The following is a 19,406-nucleotide window of genomic DNA, read 5'->3' as shown; positions in this document are numbered from 1 at the left end:
AGCCTTCCTCCTGCTGCAGTCACCAGCAATTTCCAGATGACGACAACTCCATCAGCTAAATCTCTGAGTAAGGAAGACACGGGACAGGACCCACACACACACTGAAACTCAGTGGACATGCAACAGGAGCAAGAGATAAATTTCTGTTGTGTTCAGCCACTGAAATCATATGGTGTCTTGGTACTGCAGTGTAGGTTGGCCTGTTGTGATCAGCAGCCTTGGTCATAATACCAGCTCCTCCCCCACACATCCCACCCAGCTGTGGGCTCCCAGGCAAATCCATTAACCAATTTTGACATTTCTCTAATCAATAATAAAATGAAGATGTTGGACTGGATTGGAAGTTTTCAAACTGTGTTCCAAGAACCTGGAAGGTTCCAAGAGGTACATCAGGGGATCTACAAGCATTTGATCCAATCTGTTTTAACTATTTAAAAGGCCATTATACACTACACCTTTAATATTCCTAATTCAAATACATCTGAGACTACCAATACCTTGTGCTAATTCTTCTTTTCCTTGACTTCAGAATAAAGCTTCCCTGCCTATGCGGATTTAAGAACTACCCAAAACATGTTTTTGGTTAAGAAAGTGCTATTTCTGAGCTAGTTATTTTTTAGAGGGTAAAACCCACTTATGTCTGCTCACATGAAAATGTATAATCAAGTACATTACCAGAGAAAATATTCACTGGGCCCAATGACACACCAGAAACAGCTCAGCTACATCTGCTTGGAATCAGCTCTTGACAAGGCAGAACTAAGTTGTAGGTGTTCTTAGCTAACTTTTAATATTTATACATATTATTTATTTTAGATGACATGAAATCATTTCCCTTAAAAAAAGAAATGGACTGCTGGTTGAAGAGAGGGAATTTTAAAAGAAAACATGACGATGTCTACAATCAAAGTGATGGAGCTCAAGGTGAAACATCAAGTCAGGCTCAACTGGTACCTATTGATTCTTCAACTCTTGTTGCCTATAGAACAACAGTGAATGAAATAAGAGGAATGCCGCAAAGAAAACAAAGTACAGTAGCCATTATCTGTCTTTGGGGCTGACCTTTTAGGGCAATACAATCCACTCAAGTCCTTGATGTGCTCTGTATGTATAAATCTGGCAAAAGAGTTCTATGTTCCCTGCCATAGAACATCATTTGAACAGCACCTAGGGAGCCTACAAATGAGGTCCCTGGCTATACTTACATACATCTTAATGTTATTTTTTTAAGTTACGTGATATTATTTAAGTTTGTCAATGTATGTTTAACTTTGCCCATGAGGGAAAAACATACACTGTCTTTGAAAATCTTATTAAATCCTATCCTATGGATCCCACGTTATAGATGGGTTAAGTGAGAATCTTGCTTCAAAAATATTAGTACTGCTGTTGGATAGCACAGTCCACTCAAGAATCCAAGACTGTATTTAATGAATTAGCTAAGGAGGTCAAAATTATCACAGCAAAGTCACATCTTATGATAGATTGGTCAGCGTCCATAGCCTGTCAGTACGGTCAATATTGGCTGGAGTCAAAATTATCCTTGAACATCTCCTCAGTGGACATGAGGAATAGGGCATGGCTCTCCATGTATCACCCCACACAGTACTGTGCATGTGTAATTGGATAATACATACAGTAGCATATGACTCATAAAAGGACATGTGCAAAATATAATTTGGTCATATTTTTACTCCACTTCTCTGAGAGCTGGATTACCATGAAAGAAATGTGAGCATAAGGCATCTCTAGTCGAAAGGAAAAGTTCAGCATTTCACAGAGGAAGAGGCAGCATCTTATGGCTGTCTCCTCTCTCCAGGCTGCTTTGTAGGTTACCATCAGTCATGTAATTTATAAGGGACAATATCTGCTTCAAAACACTTAACAGTGGTAGAAGAAGTGAAGAAAATGCTCTTTCTTCTCAACAAGTGTGTAACATTTCAAAGAAGTTTGTAAAATTCTGAGATACTTGCCAGGTCTATTTTAAAATAAATCTGGTTTGAAAAACCCAGAGTAGAGGCTTCCTGGAAGCTGTGGGTATACTGTATTTAAAGTCATCAAGTCTTGTAAGGAAAAACAAGAGTCAACAATGGAATAGGAAGAAAAAAGTGTTCCAGGCCAGAGTACTATGGCATGTACAAAGGTCCTGTGGTAGATCAGAGCATAGAGAGCATGAGGAATTAAAGGAAGGCTAGTGTGGCCAGAGCAGAGCTGAGAAGCCTAGAGGGGACAGCAGGGATGACACATGGCAGCCAAATCATGCTAGGTCATAGCCATCCAGTCAGCCATTTACTCATTTGTTCATCAATCAAATATTTATCTTCTATGTGTCAGACACTGTTCCTGGTGCCAGGGGAGATACAGGAGTAAACAAGCCAGGTAAGGAGCTTATTTTTAGTGTTTACATCCTAAATGGATAATACATCCTACACTCTTAAAACTCAGAGTAATAAGAACTATGACAAGAATTAAAATAGGTGACGTATTCACCATTTGGTAACCACCATGGAAATAATTGGAATTGGCAAAATTTGAATAAACCCTATAGATTAGATAGTAGGATTGTACCAATGTTAATTGCCTGGTTTATGAAAGGTTTGTCGATGTTAATTGTCTAGTTTACAATTACCAAAAACTGTATTGGGCAATTATGTAACAGAATGTCTTTGTTTTCAGGAAATACACATTGAAGTATTTATTATAGCATTATATCTGCACTTCATTCAAACGGTTCTGAACTAAATTGTGTGTATGTGTTTGTATAGCTGTATGTGTGGACAATACATATAGACATGCTGGGACAGGGAGAAAAAGGGAAAATGGTCTCTGAAGAGGTGGAAGGCTGAGATATAAATGACATGAAAGGGCATTCCTAGTGCAGGGAACAGCTAATGTAAGGCTCGAAGGCTAGACAGCATTTGATGAGTTGAAGGAGCAGAAAGAAGTCCATTGTGGCTGAAGCTGAGTGGCAAAGGGTAAGGTCTATGAGATTCGAGCACAGAGGAATTCTGCCTTTTTTTCTAAGAATAATGGGAAACATTAACGGGCTTTAAACTGGAGGATAGCAAGGTCCCATTTTCATATTGAATGCTCACACTGAAAAATAGAATACAGGATGGGTCACTAGTGGGCGTGTGGGGTTCAGTTAAAGGCAGCAGCAGATGTTCAGGTGGGGAAGACCGGGCTTGGACTCAGGGCCTGGGGGAGCTGGAGAACAGTGGATAGGCTTCGGATGTTTAGGAGACAAAAACAAACAAAACAAAACACAGGACTTGGTGGTGACTTGAATGTACCTCTAATTGTCTTCTTTCGAGCATTGGATCAGTTAATGGAACTGAACTTAAGATTTCAAGGTGAACGGCCGGGCACAATGGCTCACGCCTGTAATCCCAGCACTTTGGGAGGCCGAAGTGGGCAGATCATGAGGTCAGGAGATCGAGACCATCCTGGTTAACACGGTGAAACCCCATCTCTACTAAAAATACAATTAGCCGGGCGTGGTGGCGGGCGCCTGTAGTCCCAGCTACTCGGGAAGCTGAGGCAGGAGAATGGCGTGAACCCGGAGGGCTGAGCTTGCAGCGAGCCGAGATCGCGCCACTGCACTCCAGCCTGGGCGACAGAGAGAGACTCCGTCTCAAAAAAAAAAAAAAAAAAAAAAAAAAAAAAAAAAAGACTTCAAGGTGAACTATTAAAGTACCCCAACCCCATTCTTGCTGTAGGGTTGTTGTTGTTGTTGTTTTTGTTTCCTATTCCCACACTCCTTTCTGGACAGTGCCACAAAGTACAGAATCAGAGGAGAGGGAACAAGTTAAGACGTGAGAGGAGGGCTTCAGAGTGTGAACATTGTACTTAGATGTGAAGGGGTTGGTCTCCTCCTGAGATGCAGGCCGCCTCTCTGAGGTTCACAGTGTTTCTAACATCCCCACACAAAACAGAAAAATGGCACGTGCTGGGAGAGCAGGAGGGGCAGGAGGTCTCCATCCAAAGCCAGACTATAGCCTCACCAAAAACCCTCCCAGGAGAGCAGCCGGGAACAATAGATTGCTTGCCCCTCTTTCTTGAGAAAGCACAGCAGATGCTTTTTATGTAATGTCCAATTACTCCAAGGAATGTCACCATCTTTATGATTAATCAGTTTATATATTCAGGGACATATGTGAGGTGGTATCCAAGGACAACAAAAGACCCTGCAGAGAGGAGATAAATTGAGTCCAACCCCTGTAGCCAATAGTTAGAGAAACAGATTAATTGTATATATTACATAAATATCACTCAATGTAAGTTATTGTCAAAATAAGGACTGTTTTTATCTAAATTCACTGTGAAACAAATCTATTTTGAAAACCTACAGGTTATGTAAATGACAGGGAAAAGTTGTAAATAATAGATATCCCTTTTTCAGAACTCAATAATGAGCTAGTGAGACTGTCTTGTGATAATGACTTGTAAAATAGCACCCAATAGATAAAATAGCTTTTGTGATTAAAGGGATTCTTCCAAGAAGGAATCGAACCAAGCAAGAATACTCCAACTTGCTTTGTAAGGCCCAGCTCAAATGTCCCCCTTTGTGAGATTTTCTCTGATCTCTGGAGCAGAATTAATAGGCCTCTCCTATGAGCTCTGAGGGCACTCATCAGTGGGTGGTGGAATTATTTACCATGGTAAATCTCTCGAATAGTTCTCTTTGATTACAGTACCTAGTATACTACTCAGCTTCCTTTTCCTTTTGGAGCTTTAAAGAATATGCAAACATTAAAAGCATCAGCAGTAGTACAGCTTGCAGCTGCTAATACTTACGGAACATTCATGGGACCAGGCACTAACTCCAAGCATTAACCCTTTAGTCCCCACAATAACCTTAATGAAGTAGGTACCACCAAGATGAGAAAACAGTAGGAGAGGTGAGTAGACATGTGCAAGTTCCCATTGCTAGTAATTGGGGGCAATTAGGATTCCAACTCACGCAGTCTGACTCTACCACTTCCCCAATAGGGTAGGATGGGAAAACACTGGGCCGGGAGGGAAAACAATTGGAGTCAAATTTGTATTTATTAGTTTGTCAGCTGTGTAGCCCTAGGATACTCACTGAGTCCACTGGCCTCTGGGATTTCTCTGCCTCCTCAGAATTCAGGTCTCATCCACACTCTGGCAAGACAGCAACAGCCCCCATGCCTGGCCTTCCCACCACTGACCCACAGCCTGGGCCTGCCAGGTTAGCATCTGAGCCAAATGTTTTTGGATAGATTTACTTAGGCATCATTGTTCTCCAAATGTCTACTCTTCTCACAGTTTTTGAAAACTGGGCTAAGTGCTGAGAGACAGCAAAGATTTAGCAAATGGTCCCTGCACTCCAGCACTCCAGGAGCTAAGAGTCCAAAATGGATTTTTTTTTTTTTTTTGAGACATAGTGTTACTCTGTTGCCTAGGCTGGAGTGCAGTGGCGCCAATCTTGGCTCACTGTAAGCTCCGCCTCCCGGGTTCATGCCATTCTCCTGCCTCAGCCTCCCGAGTAGCTGGGACTACAGGCGCCCCCCACCACACCCAGCTAATTTTTTGTATTTTTAGTAGAGATGGGGTTTCACCGTGTTAGCCAGGACGGTCTTGATCTCCTGACCTCGTGATCCGCCTGCCTCGGCCTCCCAAAGTGCTGGGATTACAGGCGTGAGCCACCGTGCCCAGCCTAAGAGTCCAATATGGATTTAAACAAGACAGCTGAACCTCAAGATTACAATCCAGAGCTGTATGGTAAGTGCTCTCCCATCATGCCACATGCTCTCCCATTATGCCATGTGCTCTCTCATCATGTCACACGCTCTCGCATCATGCCATGTGCTTTCCCATCATGCCATGTGCTCTCCCATCATGCCATGTGCTCTCCCATCATGCCATGTGCTTTCCCATCATGCGAGTGCTCTCCTGTCATGCCACATGCTCTCCCATCATGCCATGTGTTCTCCCATCATGCCACAGGCTCTAACACGCCACGTGCTCTCCCATCATGCTACGTGCCTTCCTATCATGCTATGTATTCACCCATTATGCGTCATGCTTTCCCATCATGCCAGAGCATAGTCACTCAGGCAAGAGAAACCCATCCTGTCTTCTGCTACATTACCCTTTTCTTTATATCTTCTACACACATTTTGTGTCCAGGGACAGTATCTCTTTATGGGCCAGTGACTTGGGAGCCACTTATAATCTCAGATTGACCTTTCTGAAACATTACTCAGTGGAAATTTGAAAACAAATTGTTTCCTTTGCACTCAATGGGATTACAATTTGAAATTCAATTGTTTTTTGTAAGTAGGTCAACAATCGAAATGGTACAAAGGCATTTGCTCTTTTCAGCTGTCACCTTTGGATATGAGGCTTTATGTGACCTGCACTTCCTTGAAAATTTATAATGGCATAAATTTTTAATGGTTTTTAAAAAATCTTGACATATTATTGCTGATAGGAAAAACAAGTGTTTTTTTAATCTTTGCACCCAGAACCAAAAAAAGAGCTTGTGGTCACAGCAGGGTATGGAGATGGCACAACCTCCATATAGTTTTTCTCCTGGGACACCATGCCCTCACTTGTGAAGAAAATTTCTGTTCTTAAGTTTGAAGACATGATTGCCTTATCATGTGGGTCCTGCCCTCCTCCTCACTCCAAGTATTTAGAGGTAAAATTAGAAATGTCACATATTCAAACACTGATAAAAAAAAAAAAAGGAATCCTTTTTTGGAATCTATTCTGTGTCTCTGTGTAGCTATCATTGACATTATTATTCATCAAAGTAAGCTGAGTTATGCTGCAGTAACTAGACTCCTTCCCTCTGGTCTTGTGTGGCCTCTCTGGCCACTTAAGGTAAAACAAGGAGAACTAAAAGACAAGATCTTTATGGCTTCTCCTGACACAATAGGCTCCTCATAGCAGGTCCATTTTATCCAGATCCAAAGCAGAGCACTTCCTACCTGGGAATGGAGACTTGCTCTTTGGCTCCCCTGGTGATTAGAACGTGTGACCACAGAAGTGATCATTGAAAACCCCTGCCACTCACAAGGTCCTCTGAGCCACTCTTTGAGAAGGTGAAAGCTTCTGTCTTTTCACCACTTAAAATGCTGGCCAGAAGAAAGCATTGCTTCTACAGTGCATTTCAAGTATATTACTTTAAATGTGGCAGCTATATGTCCAAAAGATTTTGGAGGTTTGTAGAGAGGTAAGTCCCAAATGCCATTATAGCACATTAAAGAAAATGAAATTAGCTTAGGAGTGCAACACAGTTCAAGCCATTAAATAATTTAAAAGGCACTTAGTGCAGCATTGAGCTACATGAGTATGGGCACACTTAAACTGCTTGAGCTGTACTGAACTAACTCAGTACAGATCCTGTTTGGCAGGATCAAACTTGGAGGCTGTATTAGTCCATTCTCATGTTGCTATGAAGGAATACCTGAGACTGGGTAATTTATAGAGATAAGAGGTTTAACTGACTCACAGTTTTGCATGGCTAGTGAGGCCTCAGGAAACTTACAATCATGGCAGAAGACACCTCTTCACAAGGCGGCAGGAGAGAGAATAAGAGCCAGCAGGGGAAATGCCAGACGCTTATAAAACTATTAGATCTCATGAGAACTCACTCACTATTAGGAGAACAGCATGGGGGGAACCACCTCCATGATTCAATTACCTCCCATGGGGTCCCTCCCATGACACATGGGGAATAGGGGATTATAATTCAAGATGAGATTTGGGTGGGGACACAAAACCAAACCATATCAGAGGCTAACGCTAAAAACCTAGAATTGCATAGGAAGAACTCTCTTGTGAAGGACAGTTAGGACAAATGTTTAACAAGGGCAACTTCCTGGTCACTAATGCCAGGGGAAGTTATATGTGTGGCAGTCACTGCTAGCTAGGCAATATTCACCTCCCCTTCTTCCTCCCTATCAGGGAACAATATGGCCAGCTAAAAAAAAAAAACCACATTTCCCAGCCTTCCCGTAAGCTACAAGCAAACATTTGATACAGTCTTGGTCAATAATATGTTAGCACAAATCTTCTGGGAATTTCTGAGAAAGTCTAATTTCCTGATGGAAATACTATCCTTTTCCCTCACCTCTTCCTCCTCCTTCTCCCTGTCTAGAAGGTAGTTAAAAGGCTGGAAATGGAGTAGCTGCAAACTTTCAGGATAAAAAATACCACCTGCTAAGCATGGCAGAGCAGGCAGACAGGAGCCTGGCACATTGGTACCATAAGGAGTCTCTGCACCAGCCCCGGGCTGCCAACCTCTGGACTTTCTAGGGAACGGAAATAAGTCCCTATTTGGCTAAGCCACTATGGCTAGGTTTCTGCTTGATGCAGCTGGAGGCAATTCTTAACCAATATAGAGTATCACACAGACAAAAGATTTTCCGGTCCAATCAGTTTGGGGATCAGTAGGGTATACGCAGGTCCTTGTTACAGGACCTTTCTGAGCTTTTCATATCGTAGGTGCCTGATGATGCTCTTGAGAGGGGGGCAGAGTACAGTGTCTCCCAAATTCTATTGGCCATGGACACTTTTATTTCATGTTACATCTCTTGGGAATAATATACCTTAGGAAACAATGTTCCAGGTGTGCACATGCTCATGCTCGCTCTTTTTCTTTCTCTCAACCAGAGAAACATCATGCCTTTCCAGGAGGTACAAACATAAATTCTTAGCAAATGTTGAAACATAAAAGTCTCCCAAAATTCATGTCCCCAAAATGTCTCCCAACAATTCATATCCATCTGAAACCTGTGAATTTGTCCTTATTTAGAAACAGGATCTCTGCAGATGCAATCAAGTGAAGATGAAGTCATAGTGGATTAGGGTAGGTCCTAAATCCAATGGTCAGCATCCTTATAAGGAATGGGAAGATTTAGTCATCAAAGTCATAGAGAAGACACACACACACAGAGGAAAGACCATGTGATGACAGAGGTAGAGACTGGATTGATGTAGCTGCAAGCCAAAGAATGCCAAGAATTACTGCCACGATCCAAAGGTAGGAAGAAACAGGGAAGGAGTACCCTAGAGCCTTCAGAGGGAGCACGGCCTTGTCAGCAGTTTGATTTCAGACCTCTAGCCTTCAGAATTGAAAGAGAATACATTTCAGTTATGTCAAGCCATCTCCATTTAAGGAGATCTCCATTTAAGCCATCTCCATGTAAAGGCAGCCCTGGGAAATTAATATACTCTGTAGCATTATAACCATGTCTAAATTACTATAATTTTTTCCTGTGTCCAGGAATGAGAATTAAGGGTCAACACTGAGACCCGGCCATGTAGAGAAACTGCCTCCCCACACCCTAGCTCCTCTACCATATTTTACTTTCTTATAAAAAATTGATATTCTTCCTGTCACTTTTCCTTGAAATCAAATAGCATCTTGAAAACTCTGACAATAAAAATGGGAGACGCTGATGTTTGAATATAAATGCCCTAAAGAAAAACTTTTCAGGAACCTTGAATTTGCCATTAATTAATCTGCCTCATCTTGGATCAGTGCCTTATCTTTTCTCAGCTTCATGTGTCTGATTTCTATAATGAAGGGGTTGGACTGGAAGATCTGTTTGATCTCTTCCACTTTGACACTCTGGAATTCCAGTTTCAGGTGTATAACAGTTGACGCTTGTTACTCAGAAACCTAAAGATGGGCAGGGCTGGTTGGGATGAGGTCGGAGCAGCAGGCCCTTACTAATGCTTAGGATACCTTGTTAGCTTTTCTGAGTTCACTTATACAGAAAAATCTTACTTCCTAGGATGTCTCTTTGAACTAAACTAGAAAAAGGAATACAGTGTTACGTTTGGTGTTATGTTTGCCTTAGCATATTAAAAGTCCTTAAAGAGAGGATTCTTTTGGAGGGTTGTGATAGAAATTACTAGGACAAAAATGAATGTATCTCCCTTTCCCATTCTTAAAAGAAACTTAAACTCCTAAAACTAGGTTAATTATTTACATTACAAAAGATGTCTTTACTTTATGAAAAAGCTTACTAAAGATTTCCTTTACAATAAATGGCATAAGAAAGTAGTTGCTGAACTGCTCTTCTCCAATCTAAACAACTCGATTCTTTTAGACTTTGGTCATATGAGCTTGTTTCCATCTACTTGACTATTTAGGTTGTTTTATCCAGAGCACCAATCATTTATCATCATACACTGTAACTGTGATAACCAGCACAGAGAACAATATTCTCAAAATCAATCAAGATAAAGGAAACTTAAGAAAAGGAACACATCTTGGAGCTTGAAGTCATTCTCTCAAGATATCTCACCAGTTCCAGAAAATGCGAGGATATGATGGGAAATATAAGAGTCCCCGCTTTTCACAAGGACACACAAGACACAATGTCTCAGCAAGGCACATGAAGACATTGTAATTATCAGACATAAACATTTTTAGTGCCTTAAATGCATATAGCCTTTGTCAAAAATGGTTTAAAGCCAAAGACGCTACAAATTCTGTAACACACACGCCCTTTGGACATTTGCCAATGGACATTTGCAATGTCATTGGTGCCTAACAGGGACACAGAAACCCTAATTCTCTAAGCATATCAATAGCATTATTGAGTATTATATTTACAACAAGGGAGAAAAATAAACCAAGAGAATAAATTGGGGTTTTTTAGGTCATAAACTGCAGGTCTATGTAGGGTTACCTAGTTATAAGTTATAAAGTTTATTCATGTATTCAATCTGCAAATAATTATTTATTGCCTTTTATGTGTCCATTTTTCTTATCCAAGAAATGAGAATAATAATACCATCTACCTCATAGGGTTACTGTGATGATTAGACTTTAAATACTTATAAATATAAATATATGTCATTAACACAGCCTGACATGTAGGAAGTACTGAATAAATATCAGCTACTATTATAATGGAGCCAAGTAGAAAGATTTGGGATATGTTTTGGAGGACTGAGCCAGCAGAATTTGCTGATAGACCGGATGAAAAAGTGAAGGAAAGAGAAACCAAGGACAACTCCAAAATCTTTGGCTTGTGCAACTGGGATAATGACACAAGGAAAATGCAGAGAGAAATGGGTTTGAGTAAAGAAATCAAGAGCTCGAACAGGGTCATTTAGGTTTGGTCTGAGATGCCTGTAAGACATGCATGTAGAAATGTCAAGGAAGCAGTTGGGTATACAGGTTTTCAGCCTCACTGCCCAAAGTAAGATCTGGAGACCAGCAACATCAGCACCGCTGGGAGCTTATTGGAAATACAAACTCTCAGGCCCCACTCCAGACAAATGAGACTGGAATCTACATTTTAACAGGATCCCCAGGTGATCAGTGTGCACACTAAAGTTCCAGAAGCAATGAAGTAGAGTTCTGGGGAGATAGGGACTTTGGATTCATCAGCACAAAAATGAAGTCTAAAGCCAAGGCCCAAAAGAGCTCACCAGAGAGAGTGTATAAGGAAGACAAAGTGGTGCAGGGCAAAGCTCTCTCACACTTAGAGGTCTGCTGGAGGAAAAGGAACTGCACAGAAGAAAAGGAGGAACAGCAAGTGAGGCAAGGGAAAACCAGAAAAGGGCAGTATTCCAGGCCAGATAATCCAAATGTTTCAAGAAGTGGTCAACAGTGTTGAGTGCTGCTGACATGTCAAGTAAGATAAGAACAGAGAAGAGGCCATTAGATTTGGCAATATGGAGGTCATCTTCAATGACCTTGACAAGAATAGCCTCAGTGCCATAAAGAGGAGAAGTATAAACAGTGGGGAACAGGAAGAGATACAGAGCAAAGGCAAATCTTTCAAGGAGAACATAAAGGGAGAAATGGGAGGAGCGGGGAGGGAAGAAAGAGGTTGATGATGCAGAAAAGAGAGAGGCCAATTGCCATGGTGGTGTTTTTGAGATGGTGAGAGGGAAAAGGTCCCAGAGCCCAGAAGAAAAGATGGCCTCTGATAGAAGCAGGGGCCACTCAACCCAGAGCAGCATGTCAGGAATGTGTGTCAGGGGCTGGGGGGTGGGAAGACGGGAGAGCTCCAGGCTCACTGTTTCTGTTTCTCAATGAAGTTGGAGGCACCCAGAAAGGTGGGTGAGGTGGAGAGGAAAGGAAATTTGGAGAAAAGAGGAGTGAATTCGTCATTCTGGAAAGTGGGAAAGTAAATGCCTTAGAATTGCCAGGTAGCACAGGATGCTTTTTTTGAGATTTTCAGCCATGCATCTGAAAAACCCTACGCTCTCCCATAACATGCTTCATTCCTCCAAAATGTCCTCATGTTCTAATGCATAGAGGCATAAATCACAAGAAAGTGCATCTTCTCCATCAATTCTCATTATTCCTGTAAGCATTTTATTACATTAAAGGTCACCGTCAGCAGAACAAGGCTAGACAAGGGAGTCATCATAAAGCCACAGCAAGATGATGATACAAAAGGACAGAAGCCTTCTATCCCCTCCATGAGATTTATGGCTGAGGGGTGAGGCAGGAATTAATGACATGAAAACACAAGATGCCTCAAGGGAGGGAGTTCCTACAATTCACGAGAACTGCTAGGAGATCCCTCCTGAGACAAGTGCTTTGGTAAACAACACCAAGTACTGTTAATTGCCTTTAATTGAGTTTTGAACAAGCCCAAAGTCAATAATGCCTCCTTGGTTACCTTCCTTCCTGCTTGGAAACCAATCGAATTGAACAATCACATAATTCTTCGCAGCACTTCCAAATTCAGCTACATAAAGCCCATTTCTGTGATCCACAAACGAAGAAGCTAAAATGTGGCTCTCCCACCACACACTGTTGCCCCACAGCACTCTCTTCCACATCCCAGGTACTCAGGGCCTGGGTGCACATCTCCTCGAGCCCTATAGTCACCTCTATCTATTTCCACTCCTTCAAAACCCCATCACCTCGGAAGCAGTCTTCCAACTTGACTTCCTGTCACTCTTCCTTGTGACTCTCCTCTACTGCCCAGCCACTCCTCTCATTCTCCGAGGACTCCAGTTCCTGGCTAACCATCTTCCCCTCCACCACTCTCCTTACTCATTCCTGCTGATGTTGACATCTACATAGTGATCCACCCGACATCCACCATCACATCTTCATGGCCTCCAATGCCACTTATTTCTCCTTCCACCCTAGCCTCAGTCACCCTCTCCCATGGTCATACCCTAGATCTTGCTGCTACCAAGAGCACCACCTTCAATGTGTGGATGTCAACATCCTACTCTTTGACCATCCCCTTCCAGCCCAGCTCTGGCACCCCACCTCCTAGCAATTCTCCAACATCTCTGATATGTGCTAATTACTTTTTAATTATCTATCTCCAACTCTACTTTTCCCATCTCTTCTCATGTAGCTTAAATTAAACCATCCAGCTGGATAACCATTCCCTTGCAAAACACCTCTAACTCCTCTGCCCTCTCACCCACCACTGTTTCTACCTCACAGAGCCCCACCCTTAGTTAAACCCTATGTGACCTTGCCCCTGCTTGCATCTGAGCCACTGACCCTTGCACAAAACTCTGTGGACTGGACTCACTTAAATTACCTTCTACACCTTTCAAATGATTTCTTAACATTGCCAAGTAACCTGCCCTTCTTTCAAAGTACAGACTCTTCAACAGGATCATTTCCCACCTTCTCATCTCAAATCTCCCTGACTCCCTCTTCACTCCACTCTCGGCCAATGATGTGGCCTCAAATAGCATAATGAAAATGACTGCAATCAGCCAGCACTAGCTTATCCTCTGATCCGCCTCACAAACCCACCTGCAACAGCTCACTGCTGCCTCCCAAAAGAGCCTTCCCTGACCACTCTGGCTAAAGCAGCCTCCTCGCTCATGTTAAAATGACTTTATCTTCTGCATAATGGGTATCAATGCTTGACACTGTTTGTTTTTATGCTTAGTGTCTGTCTCTCCTCACTAAAGTGTAAACTCCTGGCTCGTGGCATCCCCAGCACTGCACAGTAACCACACACAGAAGGTGTTCAGTAAGCACTTGTTGACTGACTGATGAGCTGGGTTCAAACATACATACACTTACCCACCACTGTGACCAGTTACTCATCATCTAGCATACCTCCAGCAAATGTAAATGCACATTTTCTTAAACATTTTTATTTAGCCCTCCCTCCCTCTCCTCATAAAAATGAACAGTGGGGCTGCTATCCAGGTCAAATTTATCTATTTTAAAAAATGTTTATGGCCGGGCACAGTGGCTCACGCCTATAATCCCAGCACTTTGGGAGGCTGAGGCGGGCAGATCATGAGGTCAGGAGTTCGAGACCAGCCTGGCCAACATGGTGAAATCCTATCTCTACTAAAAATACAAAAATTAGCTAGGCATGGTGGCACACGCCTGTAACCCCAGGTACTTGGGAGGCTGAGGCAGGAGAATCGCTTGAACCCGGGAGGCAGAGGTTGCAGTGAGCCGAGATAGCGCCATTGCACTCCAGCCTGGGCAACAAAAGTAAAACTTCATCTCAGCAAAAAAAAAAAAAAAGAAAGAAAAATAAAAGAGGCTGAACACAGGGACAAATTGCAGGTCTCTATACAGAGCAGCAGATCCTGCCTACCCCCTCTCCTCTCCCCCAACATACAGCGGTCCCCAGTCAGGCACTCAGTTGAGTTAACTCTTTATCTCAAAATAGCATGCATACACTGTTCTTTCTGGATTTATTAGCTTCAATCACTAGATGGGTGTTCTCAGAGAAACTGCACACACTGCAGGAGAGAACTAGAGCCATACTATGATGGTATTGGTGCCCCCAGATTAAAGCCTATCTCTGTGGGTCACTTACGGGGCCCCAGATAACAATTCATGTGAATTTCACCCTGGATTGAGACATTGGAGTCCTGAGAAAGATGAAATCCTAGCATGCTACTTATTATGCAGTAAGCAATATCAACTCAGTCAGATACTGAACACTGTTAGGAGTTTTCATTTGTTTTAATTACCTTATAGACAAATCATAGAAACCAACCACGGCTAGGAAATAGAGTATTTTATCAACTTTGATAGTACAAAACTAAATGTACAGCTAGAGAAGGAGGGAGCAGGTAAGGAGACGTGGTGGTAATAGCCTTATTTATGGCATAGAGTCAGGTGACACGATCAACAGTGGATGGAATGGGAAATCTGGTTGTAATAAATCTATTGTCTGGAGTTGTGGGGATGGCCAGAAGAGAGGTGAAGAGATGGAGTTGTAGTGCAAGTAAGCTTCAACCTTGAGGGTTTTTTGTTTGTTTGTTTGTTTTTCCTTTTGAGACAGAGTTTAGCTCTTGTTGCCCAGGCTGGAGTGCAATGGCACGATCTCGGCTCACTGTAAACTCCGCCTCCCAGGTTCAAGCGATTCTCCTGCCTCAGCCTCCCAAGCAGCTGGGATTACAGGCATGCCCCACCACACCTGGCTAATTTTGTACTTTATCAGTAGAGACAGGGTTTCACCAAGTTGGTCAGGCTGATCTTGAACTCCTGACCTCAAGTGATCTACCTGCCTCGGCCTCCCAAAGTGCTGGGATTACAGGGATAAGCCACCACGCCCGGCTGGTTCAACCTTAATTTTTATGGCAGAAAGTCACTAGACAATGATCACAGTTGATACATTCAGAAACAGCAGTACATGCATATTATTTTGAGATACAGAGGTATCTACAGCAGAACAAAAAAACACAGCTAAAATTGGTTTGCCTGTAGATAAGGGATTTGGGGCGGGATTTGGACAGGGATTGTTGCCTTTTATTAGAAGCCCTTCAGTCCTATTTGATTCATTAAGTATGAACAAGTGTTGCCTTAAAAACTAAAAGTTTAGGGACAGGAGAAGAATAAAGAAAAATAATGATATATTTTATGAAATAAGAGAGAGGAAGTCTCACACACAGTATGGTAGGAATGAGTGTGGAATGGTTAAGCTGGATACTGCATAACTATGGTAACAGATGTAGCTAATTTAAGACACAAATGAGGGTGTTGGAAAGATCTAAGAGAAATATGGTGTTAAGAGGGAAGGAGAATAAATTCTAAAAAAAGGGATGCTGAGATAATCAGTATGGATGCTCTGCCATCTGACATGAGGAAAGGAGGAAAGAGCCGAACCCGCCCTCACTTTTCCTGTCTTTTTCACAGTAGATTTTTCAAAGTAAACCCCTAGATATTCTTATGGAGACTCCATGCCGAGTAAAGAAAGCAAACATGATAAAGTTCATACTCAATAAAATAACACAGGCAGAAAATCACATCCATTGTTAGATGAAATTGTGTTTCATAAAGCCTCTATGCATTTCAAAGTTTAATAACTTCATTTGTTCTTTGAGAAAAACAATTTAAAAATAACATTCAAATGCCCTTGTATTGATTTTCCCTTCAATAAAATGATTCACAATCAAGCACAAACATTTAACGACCCTTTCAAAATTCCACAGAAAATTACCGGAGGAATGTAAAAATAGGAACAAATCTCCATCACTTCTGGTTACCAGGGAGGCTGCCATCCACGTGGCAGGAACTGTGAGGGATCGACATCTTTATAACATCGGTTCTTCCCATGCGGGAACATGACATTCTGTTTCTTGAGTAAATATTGGTAATGCATATTTTCAGTGGAAATAGTCCATTTCATCAAGATTTTCACAGATGTTGGGATACAATAATGCACAGTGTTCTTGAGATTTCACATCTTTTCTCCATGCTGCTCCATATGTCACTTCTAGCTTTGTGAATTTTTTTTGCCTTTGTATCTTAATTAGGCTTTCTGGAAGTTTGTCTATTTTACTGGCTTTCTAAAAGAACTAACTGGCTGGATAAAAGGTGGGGAGAGCGCATATAAGGAGGTGGAAAGAGTTGCTTTGGAAAGGTTGGGAGGATGGGAAAGCATGTTCAGAAAAATGGAGTGGTTCAGCCTACCTAGGGGGTAGAGCGTAAATGAAAAAGAGGAAAAGCAGTTGAGGCAGGTAAGGAGCTTGGGCTTTATCCGGAGGGTAGAGAAATGATGAGATTAGATTTTTGTTTTAAAAAGATCAACTATGCAACATAGTGAGACCTCGTCTCTACTAGAAATAAAAAAAAAATAAGCCAGGCATGTTGGCATACACTGTAGTCCCAGCTACTTGGGAGGTTGAGATGGGAGGATTGCTTGAGCCCAGGAGGTCGAGGCTGCAATGAGCCATGGTTGCACCACTGCACTCCAGCCTGGGCAACAGAGTGAGACCCTGTCTCAGAAAAATAATAATAATAAACTATGGATGGAGGAAGACTGGGCTGGAAGCAGGGAAGAAGGTGGGGGGACTCTAAAGTAATCCAGGGTTTCAGCCAGGGGCAGTGTGGCCATATAAAACAGGAACCCAAGCAAAGTAGCCCAGGCAGAATGGAAGGCAACATCAACATGGAAACCAAAGTCTAGCCTGGACTCATGGAAACTACTAGAATTGTCATCAATTCAGGGAGCCATGGGGATGGGGTGAAGGATGTCAAATGGTCCTTAGAGCTGCTACTGAGAGAAGCCACAGGGATTTACTAATTGGCCTAGAAAGTTTTTTTCAGCCACTTCATGGCTGGAAAAAAGGCACAGAGAAAACCATTCCAGGCATTAAATGGAGCAGTGAAATTTGTATTCAGGTACCTAGATCCTAAGCTCCCTGGCCTCCGGATCCTGCCCTTGGAAGCTGCAGGATGAGGCCCTATGTTAGATCAAATACATTACAGGTATTTACTGCTGGGTGGAGTAGCATTTATTTATGTACTTTTGTATCTTTATTTTTAGCTGCATCTGGTGAAGTGATCAGAATCAACCTTGTTTGAAGCTGGATATATTAAATCCCCACTTTACTGGGAGCTCCCTCAGCACATGTCTGAGGAACTGAGGGTGCTATGGTTTGGATATTTGATCCCTCCAAAGCCCATATTGAAGGAGGGGGTGCCTGGTGGAAGGTGTTTGGGTCATGGTGGTGGATCCCTCATGAATGGCTTGGAGCCATTCTTGCAGTAGTGAGTGAGTTCTTACTCTTTTCATTCCCATGACAGCCTGGTTGTTAAGAAGAGCCTGGCATCTCCTCCCCTCTCTCTTGCTTCCTCTCTTGCCATGTGATCTCTGCATACACCAGCTCCCCTTTGCTTTCTGTCAGGAGTGGAAGCGGCCTGAGGCTTCCACAAGCTGCCCAGTCTTCCAGCCAGTAGAATCATGAGTAAAGTAAACCTTTTCTCTATAAATTACCCAGCCTCGGATATTCCTTCATAGCAAACAGGCAGACTAAGATGGGGGCCTGCCACTCAAGGTGGCAGTGCTGATAGATTTCCCAAGGCCCTTAGATTTATATCCCTCATCCCCACCCCACTGACCATACCACAGCCCATCTAGCCCTGTTTCATTGAGCCTGGGGATACTAGCACTCAGCTGAGAAGACATCACTGCTTCTTCCCAGGAAAGCCCCTTGTTGATGCTCATGGGCTGGTTGATATTGGCTGGCACCATCTGTACTCTAACTTTTACAGAGTCCTTAAAGAATCTAGGCCCAGTGTTTGTTCTCTTCTCTAAAACTCAAATTGATGTTTTCCTTACTATATTTGTCTTTGGTCACTTTGAAGAAAAGAAAGGCAAATATTTAGGTCCATGGTGCCATCTTGAAACCTACATATGTGTGTTTATAACCCTTAACCTGCAACTCAGATCTCGGGTCCCAGCCATGACACATGCATACGTCTGCCTCTCTGCTGGCCATCCCCACCTCAAACTCATCTTGTCTAAAACTGTCCACTGTCTTACACAAACTCATCTTGTCTAAAACTGTCCACTGTCTTACACAAACTACTTCCTTCTTGGCTGTGCTGGATTCCCCAATAATCAGACAAAGTGAGTTTTAGAGCACCAAGCAAAGTAGGGCTCCAAATATTCTTGGAATCAATTTGATATATATTTTTTGAAGCATCAAAGTAGTCACCACGGAGATGTTATAACAATGAATAAGATACAAATGGTACAGTTCTAATTTTTTAAAGTTTCAGAGAAACAAGTCTGATGTACTTTGAGGATGCAAATTTAGATTATAAAATTATAAAAGAAAGCAAGAAAATGGTTACCATAAAAGGAAGGTGAGTGGTTACCTCCAGGGGGAAGCAGGGTGTGGTCCAAGGGTGCACTGGGCTCTGGGAGCTGGCTGTGTCCTGCTTCTTGACCTGCATGGTGGTCACACAGGCATTCACTTTATAATATTTTGCTAAACTGCACATTTGTTTCATGTCCTTTCCTGTATCTGTGTTATGTTTTATATATTTTAAGGTTTTTTTAAAAATAAAGTAGTCATTACAAGGGAAAGAAACAAAACTTTCGTGGACTTTCATACAGTTATTTTGATAAAGCTGGCAACAAACTTATCTTCCATCATACAAAATGCCAGAAGATAAAAGAATAATATTTGGAGTTTTTAGGTAAAGAGATTAGATA

At 42.3% G+C, this 19,406-nt stretch overlaps 1 long non-coding RNA gene across 1 annotated transcript; it reads left to right on the top strand.

Annotated features, from left to right (window-relative positions):
- The first annotated feature begins 286 nt into the window (after positions 1-286).
- LOC134759698 (uncharacterized) lies at positions 287-1,443 on the top strand. Its single transcript, XR_010136272.1, has 2 exons — positions 287-384; positions 817-1,443. It is a non-coding gene; the product is annotated as an uncharacterized LOC134759698 (long non-coding RNA).
- Positions 1,444-19,406: the final 17,963 nt, after the last annotated feature.

The sequence above is a fragment of the Pongo abelii genome, chromosome 12, assembly GCF_028885655.2.
Source record: "Pongo abelii isolate AG06213 chromosome 12, NHGRI_mPonAbe1-v2.0_pri, whole genome shotgun sequence".
NCBI lineage: Eukaryota > Metazoa > Chordata > Mammalia > Primates > Hominidae > Pongo > Pongo abelii.
This window is presented reverse-complemented; position numbering and strand designations above follow the sequence as displayed.